This window comes from Nansenia antarctica (genome assembly GCF_963989245.1).
Source record: "Nansenia antarctica genome assembly, chromosome: 13".
Lineage (NCBI taxonomy): Eukaryota > Metazoa > Chordata > Actinopteri > Argentiniformes > Microstomatidae > Nansenia > Nansenia antarctica.
Window position 1 is genome coordinate 23,362,158 of NC_137683.1, and position 13,945 is coordinate 23,376,102.

The following is a 13,945-nucleotide window of genomic DNA, read 5'->3' on the forward strand; positions in this document are numbered from 1 at the left end:
GACTGAGCTATCCGGGCTCTTGAAGATGAGGCGAACAAGATGTTCCGTTTCCATACAGGCTTCCGACTTCTTACTTTGACTTTTTCAAAACGTTTTCTTTCAAACGATAGGCCTATTGAAAAGACTCTGTGGCGCAACGGTAGCGCGTCTGACTCCAGATCAGAAGGTTGCGTGTTCAAATCACGTCAGGGTCAGGGTGTTTTAGTTGAAAGCAACTGGCTTGGAGAAGAAGCCACATTTCATTGTCAGGATGTAGACATGCAGGATGAACTTCTCACTCCAGATCCGAAGGTGTCAGAGTTCGATTAGATTGACCTTTTTTGTCATTGCACTGAGTACAATTACTGAGACATACTTGTGGCGCAACAATAGCCACTTAGTCCAGAGGTCACGTCAGGGTGAATTAGCAGTCAACATGTAACCCTCTGTTCCGCACTAGAAGCAAAGCGTCATTGTGAAGACCTTCAAATGCAGGATGCGCATTATCTCAGCACTATTGCAATCAAATTGGCAATGGAGCACTCAAAGGAAGGTCCGCCCGAACAGGGACTTGAACCCTGGACCCTCAGATTAAAAGTCTGATGCTCTACCGACTGAGCTATCCGGGCTCTTGAAGATGAGGCGAACATGATGTTCCTTTTCCATACAGGCTTCCTACTTCTTACTTTGACTTTTTTAAAACGTTTTCTTTCAAACGATAGCCCTATTGAAAAGACTCTGTGGCGCAACGGTAGCGCGTCTGACTCCAGATCAGAAGGTTGCGTGTTCAAATCACGTCAGGGTCAGGGTTTTTTAGTTGAAAGCCACTGGCTTGGAGAAGAAGCCACATTTCATTGTCAGGATGTAGACATGCAGGATGAACGTCTCACTCCAGATCCGAAGGTGTCAGAGTTCGATTAGATTGACCTTTTTTGTCATTGCACTGAGTACAATTACTGAGACATACTTGTGGCGCAACAATAGCCACTTAGTCCAGAGGTCACGTCAGGGTGAATTAGCAGTCAACATGTAACCCTCTGTTCCGCACTAGAAGCAAAGCGTCATTGTGAAGACCTTCAAATGCAGGATGCGCATTATCTCAGCACTATTGCAATCAAATTGCCAATGGAGCAGTCAAAGGAAGGTCCGCCCGAACAGGGACTTGAACCCTGGACCCTCAGATTAAAAGTCTGATGCTCTACCGACTGAGCTATCCGGGCTCTTGAAGATGAGGCGAACATGATGTTCCGTTTCCATACAGGCTTCCTACTTCTTACTTTGACTTTTTCAAAACGTTTTCTTTCAAACGATAGGCCTATTGAAAAGACTCTGTGGCGCAACGGTAGCGCGTCTGACTCCAGATCAGAAGGTTGCGTGTTCAAATCACGTCAGGGTCAGGGTGTTTTAGTTGAAAGCAACTGGCTTGGAGAAGAAGCCACATTTCATTGTCACGATGTAGACATGCAGGATGAACGTCTCACTCCAGATCCGAAGGTGTCAGAGTTTGATTAGATTGACCTTTTTTGTCATTGCACTGAGTACAATTACTGAGACATACTTGTGGCGCAACAATAGCCACTTAGTCCAGAGGTCACGTCAGGGTGAATTAGCAGTCAACATGTCACCCTCTGTTCCGCACTAGAAGCAAAGCATCATTGTGAAGACCTTCAAATGCAGGATGCGCATTATCTCAGCACTATTGCAATCAAATTGCCAATGGAGCAGTCAAAGGAAGGTCCGCCCGAACAGGGACTTGAACCCTGGACCCTCAGATTAAAAGTCTGATGCTCTACCGACTGAGCTATCCGGGCTCTTGCAGATGAGGCGAACATGATGTTCCTTTTCCATACAGGCTTCCTACTTCTTACTTTGACTTTTTCAAAATGTTTTCTTTCAAACGATAGGCCTATTGAAAAGACTCTGTGGCGCAACGGTAGCGCGTCTGACTCCAGATCAGAAGGTTGCGTGTTCAAATCACGTCAGGGTCAGGGTTTTTTAGTTGAAAGCCACTGGCTTGGAGAAGAAGCCACATTTCATTGTCAGGATGGAGACATGCAGGATGAACGTCTCACTCCAGATCCGAAGGTGTCAGAGTTCGATTAGATTGACCTTTTTTGTCATTGCACTGAGTACAATTACTGAGACATACTTGTGGCGCAACAATAGCCACTTAGTCCAGAGGTCACGTCAGGGTGAATTAGCAGTCAACATGTAACCCTCTGTTCCGCACTAGAAGCAAAGCGTCATTGTGAAGACCTTCAAATGCAGGATGCGCATTATCTCAGCACTATTGCAATCAAATTGCCAATGGAGCAGTCAAAGGAAGGTCCGCCCGAACAGGGACTTGAACCCTGGACCCTCAGATTAAAAGTCTGATGCTCTACCGACTGAGCTATCCGGGCTCTTGAAGATGAGGCGAACATGATGTTCCTTTTCCATACAGGCTTCCTACTTCTTACTTTGACTTTTTTAAAACGTTTTCTTTCAAACGATAGCCCTATTGAAAAGACTCTGTGGCGCAACGGTAGCGCGTCTGACTCCAGATCAGAAGGTTGCGTGTTCAAATCACGTCAGGGTCAGGGTTTTTTAGTTGAAAGCCACTGGCTTGGAGAAGAAGCCACATTTCATTGTCAGGATGTAGACATGCAGGATGAACGTCTCACTCCAGATCCGAAGGTGTCAGAGTTCGATTAGATTGACCTTTTTTGTCATTGCACTGAGTACAATTACTGAGACATACTTGTGGCGCAACAATAGCCACTTAGTCCAGAGGTCACGTCAGGGTGAATTAGCAGTCAACATGTAACCCTCTGTTCCGCACTAGAAGCAAAGCGTCATTGTGAAGACCTTCAAATGCAGGATGCGCATTATCTCAGCACTATTGCAATCAAATTGCCAATGGAGCAGTCAAAGGAAGGTCCGCCCGAACAGGGACTTGAACCCTGGACCCTCAGATTAAAAGTCTGATGCTCTACCGACTGAGCTATCCGGGCTCTTGAAGATGAGGCGAACATGATGTTCCGTTTCCATACAGGCTTCCTACTTCTTACTTTGACTTTTTCAAAACGTTTTCTTTCAAACGATAGGCCTATTGAAAAGACTCTGTGGCGCAACGGTAGCGCGTCTGACTCCAGATCAGAAGGTTGCGTGTTCAAATCACGTCAGGGTCAGGGTGTTTTAGTTGAAAGCAACTGGCTTGGAGAAGAAGCCACATTTCATTGTCACGATGTAGACATGCAGGATGAACGTCTCACTCCAGATCCGAAGGTGTCAGAGTTTGATTAGATTGACCTTTTTTGTCATTGCACTGAGTACAATTACTGAGACATACTTGTGGCGCAACAATAGCCACTTAGTCCAGAGGTCACGTCAGGGTGAATTAGCAGTCAACATGTAACCCTCTGTTCCGCACTAGAAGCAAAGCGTCATTGTGAAGACCTTCAAATGCAGGATGCGCATTATCTCAGCACTATTGCAATCAAATTGCCAATGGAGCAGTCAAAGGAAGGTCCGCCCGAACAGGGACTTGAACCCTGGACCCTCAGATTAAAAGTCTGATGCTCTACCGACTGAGCTATCCGGGCTCTTGAAGATGAGGCGAACATGATGTTCCTTTTCCATACAGGCTTCCTACTTCTTACTTTGACTTTTTCAAAACGTTTTCTTTCAAACGATAGGCCTATTGAAAAGACTCTGTGGTGCAACGTTAGCGCGTCTGACTCCAGATCAGAATGTTGCGTGTTCAAATCACGTCAGGGTCAGGGTTTTTTAGTTGAAAGCCACTGGCTTGGAGAAGAAGCCACATTTCATTGTCAGGATGTAGACATGCAGGATGAACGTCTCACTCCAGATCCGAAGGTGTCAGAGTTCGATTAGATTGACCTTTTTTGTCATTGCACTGAGTACAATTACTGAGACATACTTGTGGCGCAACAATAGCCACTTAGTCCAGAGGTCACGTCAGGGTGAATTAGCAGTCAACATGTAACCCTCTGTTCCGCACTAGAAGCAAAGCGTCATTGTGAAGACCTTCAAATGCAGGATGCGCATTATCTCAGCACTATTGCAATCAAATTGCCAATGGAGCAGTCAAAGGAAGGTCCGCCCGAACAGGGACTTGAACCCTGGACCCTCAGATTAAAAGTCTGATGCTCTACCGACTGAGCTATCCGGGCTCTTGAAGATGAGGCGAACATGATGTTCCGTTTCCATACAGGCTTCCTACTTCTTACTTTGACTTTTTCAAAACGTTTTCTTTCAAACGATAGGCCTATTGAAAAGACTCTGTGGCGCAACGGTAGCGCGTCTGACTCCAGATCAGAAGGTTGCGTGTTCAAATCACGTCAGGGTCAGGGTGTTTTAGTTGAAAGCAACTGGCTTGGAGAAGAAGCCACATTTCATTGTCACGATGTAGACATGCAGGATGAACGTCTCACTCCAGATCCGAAGGTGTCAGAGTTCGATTAGATTGACCTTTTTTGTCATTGCACTGAGTACAATTACTGAGACATACTTGTGGCGCAACAATAGCCACTTAGTCCAGAGGTCACGTCAGGGTGAATTAGCAGTCAACATGTAACCCTCTGTTCCGCACTAGAAGCAAAGCGTCATTGTGAAGACCTTCAAATGCAGGATGCGCATCATCTCAGCACTATTGCAATCAAATTGCCAATGGAGCAGTCAAAGGAAGGTCCGCCCGAACAGGGACTTGAACCCTGGACCCTCAGATTAAAAGTCTGATGCTCTACCGACTGAGCTATCCGGGCTCTTGAAGATGAGGCGAACATGATGTTCCTTTTCCATACAGGCTTCCTACTTCTTACTTTGACTTTTTCAAAACGTTTTCTTTCAAACGATAGGCCTATTGAAAAGACTCTGTGGTGCAACGTTAGCGCGTCTGACTCCAGATCAGAATGTTGCGTGTTCAAATCACGTCAGGGTCAGGGTTTTTTAGTTGAAAGCCACTGGCTTGGAGAAGAAGCCACATTTCATTGTCAGGATGTAGACATGCAGGATGAACGTCTCACTCCAGATCCGAAGGTGTCAGAGTTCGATTAGATTGACCTTTTTTGTCATTGCACTGAGTACAATTTGCAGGGTGGAGTGTACTCCCGACCGCTAGGGGGCGATAGTATTGGTTTATGTGTTTAGTACTCTCTGTTAAGAGGTTAGAGTTAGGAGAAGTTGTGGGTGCCATGTTGGATGCCAGGTGGTCCGAGGACACACGGGGTTCTCCTTTCTCTTTAGGACGTGTTTGCCTGTTATACGTAAGTCTGTTATTAGTTATATGTATCTTATTATCAGATTGTGGTTAACAGTAATCGTTCATGTTTGTTTATATCTTGTTATGTATGTCTTGTTTTGGTAATTGTATTTACTCATACGCTGTATTCCCACCCACAGGGAGTTGACATCATTGTCTGAATAAATATATTAAACCGACATTGAGGAGTCTTCTTCATGTCAACACCGTATAACAAGATATAAACAAACATGAACGATTACTGTTAACCACAATCTGATAATAAGGTGGGTCAGGGGGGCGGCGCCGGCTGTCGGCCCTCGGGGAACATGGTGGAGGTGTCCGCCATCGCAGACACAGGTGCGCAGTCGGACATTTGGTCGTTAGAGGAGTACCTGTCCTGCGGATTCTCGCGTGACGACCTGCGCCCTGTTAGCCTCAGCCTCTCGGCTGCAAATCGCTCCCCCATAGCCATTGATGGCGCATTCTTTGCTACACTCTCGGCGGTCTCCAACGGCGGCGAGGTGTCGTCCTGCCGCTCAATGGTGTATGTGAGCAGCTCGGTCCGGGGAATGTACCTCTCCTATGAGTCGCTGCTCAACCTCAGCCTCCTGCCTAAGGACTTCCCAACAGGTGGTGCGGGGCGACCCAGGGACACGCACGATCCTGCCCCCCCTTCCTCGCCGGGTCGGCCCTTGTCTGTGAATGCATTGAGGTCCGCCAACGGCGGCTGCGACGGCCCGAGCGACCCCCATGACGCCGGGTGCTCGTGTCCACAGCGTGCAGTCCCTCCGTCACGCCCCGCGGCGCTGCCATTCTCTTGCGAGCCTGAGAACAATAGCCGGATGAAGGGGTGGTTGATTGAGAGGTATGCCTCATCTACATTTAACACGTGCCCCCATCGGGCATTGCCGTGCATGGAGGGGCCGCCCGTCGAGATGCATGTGGACCCTGCTGCCGCGCCGAAAGCGTGCCACACCGCAGCCGGTGTGCCTCTCCACTGGCAGCAGAAGGTCCACGACGACCTTCTCCGGGACGAGGCCCTTGGTGTCATCGAGCGTGTGCCGTACGGCGAACCGGTTACATGGTGCCACCGGATGGTGGTTACCCGGAAGCACGACGGGTCCCCCCGCAGGACCGTGGACCTTTCCCCTCTCAATAAGTTCTGCCAGCGTGAGACGTTCGCCACTGAGTCCCCATTCCACCTCGCACGTCGTGTCCCGAAGGGCACCTGGAAGACAGTCACGGACGCTTGGAATGGTTATCACAGTGTGCCACTGCGCGAGTCTGACCGTCATCTGACAACGTTCATCACTCCCTTTGGCCGGTGGCGTTACACCAGGGCACCACAGGGTTTCCTCTCGTCGGGTGATGGCTACAACCGCCGTTTTGACGCTATCCTCTCAGACTTTGAACGCAAGGAACGGTGTGTGGATGACACGGTCCACTACGACACCGACTTGGAGCAGCACTGGTGGAGGACCATCGATTTCCTGACACGTGTCGGGCGGTCAGGCGTCGTGTTGAACCCGGGCAAGTTTCAGTTTGCGCAGAGGAGCGTGGACTTCGCTGGCTTCAGGGTGTCGGACGCTACCATCGAGCCACTTCCCAAATACCTGGACGCCATCCGGGACTTCCCCAGCCCGGTCTCCACGACAGATATCAGAAGCTGGTTCGGCCTTGTCAATCAAGTGACTAACTACGCCCAGTTGCGCGATACTATGGCTCCTTTCAAGCCCTTCCTCAGCCCACGCTGCAAGTTCGCATGGTCAACCGAGCTGGAGGAGGCCTTCCAGGCGTCTAAGCATGCCATAATTGGGGCCATTCGCGAAGGTGTAGAGATCTATGACATGCAGAAGCGCACCTGCCTCCGCCCCGACTGGTCCAGGCGAGGCATTGGCTACTTCCTTCTCCAACAGCATTGCAGCTGTGCCTCGGGCGTGCCGGACTGCTGCCCGGGAGGTTGGAGAATCACACTCGCTGGGTCTCGCTTCCTGTCCTCCGCGGAGCAGCGTTATGCGGCTATCGAAGGGGAGGCCCTGGCCGTGGCCTGGGGTCTGGAGCAGGCACGATACTTCACGCAGGGATGCGACGATCTCGTCGTGGTCACCGACCACAAGCCCCTGGTGAAGATCTTCGGGGACCGCACACTCGACGAGATCACAAACTCACGCTTGTTCAGGCTTAAACAGCGTACCCTCCCATGGCGTTTCGAGATTGTTTACCTCCCTGGCGTAAGCAACCATGCCGCTGACGCTGCCTCAAGGCACCCTTCCCCCTCGGGCTCGGCTAGCGGCCTCTCCCTGGAACCGCCAGGCGTGCCTGACACTGTCGAGTTGGCACTCATGGCTTCCATCTGCGTCGATGCTCAGGAGCTCGGCGCCGTCTCCTGGCCCCTCCTCGCGCAAGAGACAGCGGCTGACGCATGCCTCGGCCGCCTGCTGGACATGATTGAGCACGGGGACGGAGTGGACGCGCATGACCCTGCCGTGGTGAGTTTGTCGCCGGTCTGTGACTCCATCTATGCGCAGGACGGGGTCTTGCTGTATCAGGATCGCGTCGTGATTCCCCTATCCCTCCGCGAGAGAGTCCTTCGACACCTTCATGCTGCCCACCAGGGGGTTTCGGCGATGGAGCAGCACGCCCGGGCCATAGTCTACTGGCCTGGGATGTCTGGGGACATCCGCACTGTCAGGACCGGGTGCGCGGACTGCAACCGCAATGCTCCATCACAGGCAGCTACGCCCCCTCTGTCATCTCCGCCACCGTCCACCCCGTTCGAGGCAGTGTTTGCTGACTTCTTTGATTACGGGGGCCGCCACTACCTGGTCGTCGGGGATCGGCTCTCAGGCTGGGTGGAGGTCCTGGGCGCTGCGGCCGGGACTGATGCTGGAGGCGCAGCTGGCCTTGTTCGCCACCTCCGCTCATTCTTCCGGACCTTTGGGGTGCCTGAGGAGCTTTCAAGCGATGGCGGCCCGGAATTTATGGCAAGCCACACTCAGGACTTCTTCCGCCTATGGCAGATCAGGCATCGTGTGTCCTCCGTCAGTTTCCCACAGTCTAACGGGAGAGCGGAGGTCGCTGTTAAGACTGCGAAGCGGCTTCTGATGTCCAACAGTGGCCCGGCGGGCAGTCTCGACCAGGATCGCTTCTTGCGCGCGATGATACAGTTGCGTAACACACCCGACCCAGACTGCAACCTCTCACCAGCACAGATCATTTTCGGTCACCCCCTTCGAGGCTCGCTCTCCTTCGTTAACAGGCTGGAGAAGTTTTCGAACCCGCATATCCGTCCTCTCTGGCGTCAGGCATGGGCTGTGAAGGAGGATGCCCTTCGTACGCGGATGTCCCGTACCACCGAGTCTCTGGGGGTTCATTCAAGACTACTTCGCCCTCTGGCACTCGGTGAGAGGGTGTTTATCCAGAATCAGCAGGGCCCGAGCCCCAATAAGTGGGACAGGTCTGGGGTGGTGGTGGAGTCGCTTGGCCACGATCAGTATCGGGTGAGAGTTGATGGCTCAGGTCGCCTGACGTTGCGCAACCGGCGGTTCCTCCGTGGCTACACGCCAGTCGCCCCATGTACCCAGCGGCTGCCGTCGCCGCCTCCCCTGCCTCCTCCCTCCCTGGACTCTCTGCCCCTAGCTACCCCCTCTGGTCCAGTGGTGCCCCAGGGTGACGCCCGGCTGGGGACGGATGGGCCCCGTGTTGCTGTTCTGGGCCCCTCTCTGCTAGGGCCTTCAGGCGGGGCGTCGTCTCTCCCCGCGCCCCTGGTTCCCGCTGGTGTGGCTCCCGCTACACCTCTTCCTGCGCCGTCGCCACTGCGGCCCGCCCGGCCGGCCCGTGCTAGGAGGCCACCTAAGCGATATGAAGCTGAGTCTGGCCAATGGATTTGAGCCCGTGGACCCACGTGGATTCGTGGCTCCCCGGTCTGGGGGGGATGCAGGGTGGAGTGTACTCCCGACCGCTAGGGGGCGATAGTATTGGTTTATGTGTTTAGTACTCTCTGTTAAGAGGTTAGAGTTAGGAGAAGTTGTGGGTGCCATGTTGGATGCCAGGTGGTCCGAGGACACACGGGGTTCTCCTTTCTCTTTAGGACGTGTTTGCCTGTTATACGTAAGTCTGTTATTAGTTATATGTATCTTATTATCAGATTGTGGTTAACAGTAATCGTTCATGTTTGTTTATATCTTGTTATGTATGTCTTGTTTTGGTAATTGTATTTACTCATACGCTGTATTCCCACCCACAGGGTGTTGACATCTTTGTCTGAATAAATATATTAAACCGACATTGAGGAGTCTTCTTCACAATTACTGAGACATACTTGTGGCGCAACAATAGCCACTTAGTCCAGAGGTCACGTCAGGGTGAATTAGCAGTCAACATGTAACCCTCTGTTCCGCACTAGAAGCAAAGCGTCATTGTGAAGACCTTCAAATGCAGGATGCGCATTATCTCAGCACTATTGCAATCAAATTGCCAATGGAGCAGTCAAAGGAAGGTCCGCCCGAACAGGGACTTGAACCCTGGACCCTCAGATTAAAAGTCTGATGCTCTACCGACTGAGCTATCCGGGCTCTTGAAGATGAGGCGAACATGATGTTCCTTTTCCATACAGGCTTCCTACTTCTTACTTTGACTTTTTCAAAACGTTTTCTTTCAAACGATAGGCCTATTGAAAAGACTCTGTGGTGCAACGTTAGCGCGTCTGACTCCAGATCAGAATGTTGCGTGTTCAAATCACGTCAGGGTCAGGGTTTTTTAGTTGAAAGCCACTGGCTTGGAGAAGAAGCCACATTTCATTGTCAGGATGTAGACATGCAGGATGAACGTCTCACTCCAGATCCGAAGGTGTCAGAGTTCGATTAGATTGACCTTTTTTGTCATTGCACTGAGTACAATTACTGAGACATACTTGTGGCGCAACAATAGCCACTTAGTCCAGAGGTCACGTCAGGGTGAATTAGCAGTCAACATGTAACCCTCTGTTCCGCACTAGAAGCAAAGCGTCATTGTGAAGACCTTCAAATGCAGGATGCGCATCATCTCAGCACTATTGCAATCAAATTGCCAATGGAGCAGTCAAAGGAAGGTCCGCCCGAACAGGGACTTGAACCCTGGACCCTCAGATTAAAAGTCTGATGCTCTACCGACTGAGCTATCCGGGCTCTTGAAGATGAGGCGAACATGATGTTCCTTTTCCATACAGGCTTCCTACTTCTTACTTTGACTTTTTCAAAACGTTTTCTTTCAAACGATAGGCCTATTGAAAAGACTCTGTGGTGCAACGTTAGCGCGTCTGACTCCAGATCAGAATGTTGCGTGTTCAAATCACGTCAGGGTCAGGGTTTTTTAGTTGAAAGCCACTGGCTTGGAGAAGAAGCCACATTTCATTGTCAGGATGTAGACATGCAGGATGAACGTCTCACTCCAGATCCGAAGGTGTCAGAGTTCGATTAGATTGACCTTTTTTGTCATTGCACTGAGTACAATTACTGAGACATACTTGTGGCGCAACAATAGCCACTTAGTCCAGAGGTCACGTCAGGGTGAATTAGCAGTCAACATGTAACCCTCTGTTCCGCACTAGAAGCAAAGCGTCATTGTGAAGACCTTCAAATGCAGGATGCGCATTATCTCAGCACTATTGCAATCAAATTGCCAATGGAGCAGTCAAAGGAAGGTCCGCCCGAACAGGGACTTGAACCCTGGACCCTCAGATTAAAAGTCTGATGCTCTACCGACTGAGCTATCCGGGCTCTTGAAGATGAGGCGAACATGATGTTCCGTTTCCATACAGGCTTCCTACTTCTTACTTTGACTTTTTCAAAACGTTTTCTTTCAAACGATAGGCCTATTGAAAAGACTCTGTGGCGCAACGGTAGCGCGTCTGACTCCAGATCAGAAGGTTGCGTGTTCAAATCACGTCAAGGTCAGGGTGTTTTAGTTGAAAGCAACTGGCTTGGAGAAGAAGCCACATTTCATTGTCAGGATGTAGACATGCAGGATGAACGTCTCACTCCAGATCCGAAGGTGTCAGAGTTCGATTAGATTGACCTTTTTTGTCATTGCACTGAGTACAATTACTGAGACATACTTGTGGCGCAACAATAGCCACTTAGTCCAGAGGTCACGTCAGGGTGAATTAGCAGTCAACATGTAACCCTCTGTTCCGCACTAGAAGCAAAGCGTCATTGTGAAGACCTTCAAATGCAGGATGCGCATTATCTCAGCACTATTGCAATCAAATTGCCAATGGAGCAGTCAAAGGAAGGTCCGCCCGAACAGGGACTTGAACCCTGGACCCTCAGATTAAAAGTCTGATGCTCTACCGACTGAGCTATCCGGGCTCTTGAAGATGAGGTGAACATGATGTTCCGTTTCCATACAGGCTTCCTACTTCTTACTTTGACTTTTTCAAAACGTTTTCTTTCAAACGATAGGCCTATTGAAAAGACTCTGTGGCGCAACGGTAGCGCGTCTGACTCCAGATCAGAAGGTTGCGTGTTCAAATCACGTCAGGGTCAGGGTGTTTTAGTTGAAAGCAACTGGCTTGGAGAAGAAGCCACATTTCATTGTCAGGATGTAGACATGCAGGATGAACGTCTCACTCCAGATCCGAAGGTGTCAGAGTTCGATTAGATTGACCTTTTTTGTCATTGCACTGAGTACAATTACTGAGACATACTTGTGGCGCAACAATAGCCACTTAGTCCAGAGGTCACGTCAGGGTGAATTAGCAGTCAACATGTAACCCTCTGTTCCGCACTAGAAGTCTGATGCTCTACCGACTGAGCTATCTCAGCAGGAAGAAGCTGACACCATCATTGTCCAATGAGTCCTGATGTGTGCTGGAGAAGCCCATCAAATCTCTGGTTTCTGACGACACAGACGTGTTTGTCCTACTCCTTCACCATTACCTTCAGGCAGGACTGGATGTACCACTCATCATGGAATCCCCCCGCAAGGAAAGGGCAATAGTGGACATCAAGTCAACACTGGCCTTCAGAAATTGTCAAGAACCTTTCATCAGCACATGCCATATCGGGATGCGACACCGTAGCGTCTTACTATGGGTTGGGAAAAGGCTCTGTTATCAAAGTCCTGAAAGCTGGGTACGAACTATCAGCCACTGGTAATGTGGATGCACCGTTCCAGCAAGTCCTCGACCAAGCCACTGACTTAAAAATATATAGCTATATTCTTTCAAATTAATTAGTAACACAAAAAAAACATTGTACATGAACTCCTTCATGGGTAAACATGAATTTGATTTGAGTATTTTGCATGAAATCTCATAAATACCTATTTTTCGGGGATTTTGACATTTTGGGCATGAAAGGGTTAATATCTGAAAATGCTCAAGGGATACCACAGGGCTCCCTCCTATTTTGAAGAGGCATAGGTGAAAGTGGGCCGGAACGGTCCGGTGCTGCGTTCCGGCAAGACTTTCTGTGCCGGAACGCCGTTGGGGGAAGAGATGCAGCTGCCTGTCAATCAAAATCCGATTGCTGCAGAGTGCAGAAGCAATCACGATTCACGATCCATAATTTCCAACAAGGAAACACATGGCTGACGTTATGTTTCCTTGCGTCTATTTTAATACCTTTGAAAAGGACATGTTAACCCGCTTTACAGTAGACCTGACGCGACGCGACGTGGTTGGGTGGGCAGCACTGGGCACTGAGACAGTCCGACCGGGATTACAGTCGCACCGGGGGCGGGGGGACAGTCGCACCTTACAGTAGGTGGCCGTGAGACTCACGCATTTCAACCAGTTCTCGTTTTGCGGGACTTGAAATTCATTTAAAGAAATCTACCGGACACGAGTTTCGTGGCATCTTTCTGCACGCTCGTTAACTTCAGTCTGCAATCGAAGCGGGAGGCGAGCGCTGATGGAAGAACCTGTGTTCACGCGAGCTGCATGTAACGTAGCAATTATGGAAGCATATAGTGGACTTAATTTAAATGTTAATGCAATTTGAGATTGCATTTGCATGTTCCACTTTTGCATGCATTCTTTCAGACAATATTCAAATTCAAATGCAATTCTAATGATTTTCATTTTCATTTTCATGTACCTGATGTGCACATTCGCTGTCAATATTAAAATGATAATGCAAAGCCATTTGACATTTAATTTTCAAAGTCATGCGCTGCTTTGTAGCTGACAAAATTCAAAAGTTCATTCTAATGTGAAAATGACTATGCAATCCCAAAATAGCATATTCATTTGCCACTTTTGTCTGCGTTATTTGAGTCAATATTCAAATTGTAATGCAATAATGTGATACGCAATTGCATTTACATGTTCTAGTAAACACATCCGCTTTGTAGCTGACAAAATTCAAATTTTCATTCTAATGTGAAAATGACTATGCAATCCCAAAATAGCATATTCATTTGCCACTTTTGCCTGCGTTATTTGAGTCAATATTCAAATTGTAATGCAATAATGTGATTAGCAATTGCATTTATATGTTCTAGGAAACATATCCGCTCATTAGAATTGCATTTGAATTTGAATATTGTCTGAAAGAATGCATGCAAAAGTGGAACATGCAAATGCAATCTCAAATTGCATTAACATTTGAATTCAGTCCACTATATGCTTCCATATGTGACGGGGTGTATCTTTTCAAGAATCACTCTCAGCTGGATGGCTCACGTTCATTTATTCTGTCGAAATATACGTACAGTGCATCAACTTCAACTTCATCAACG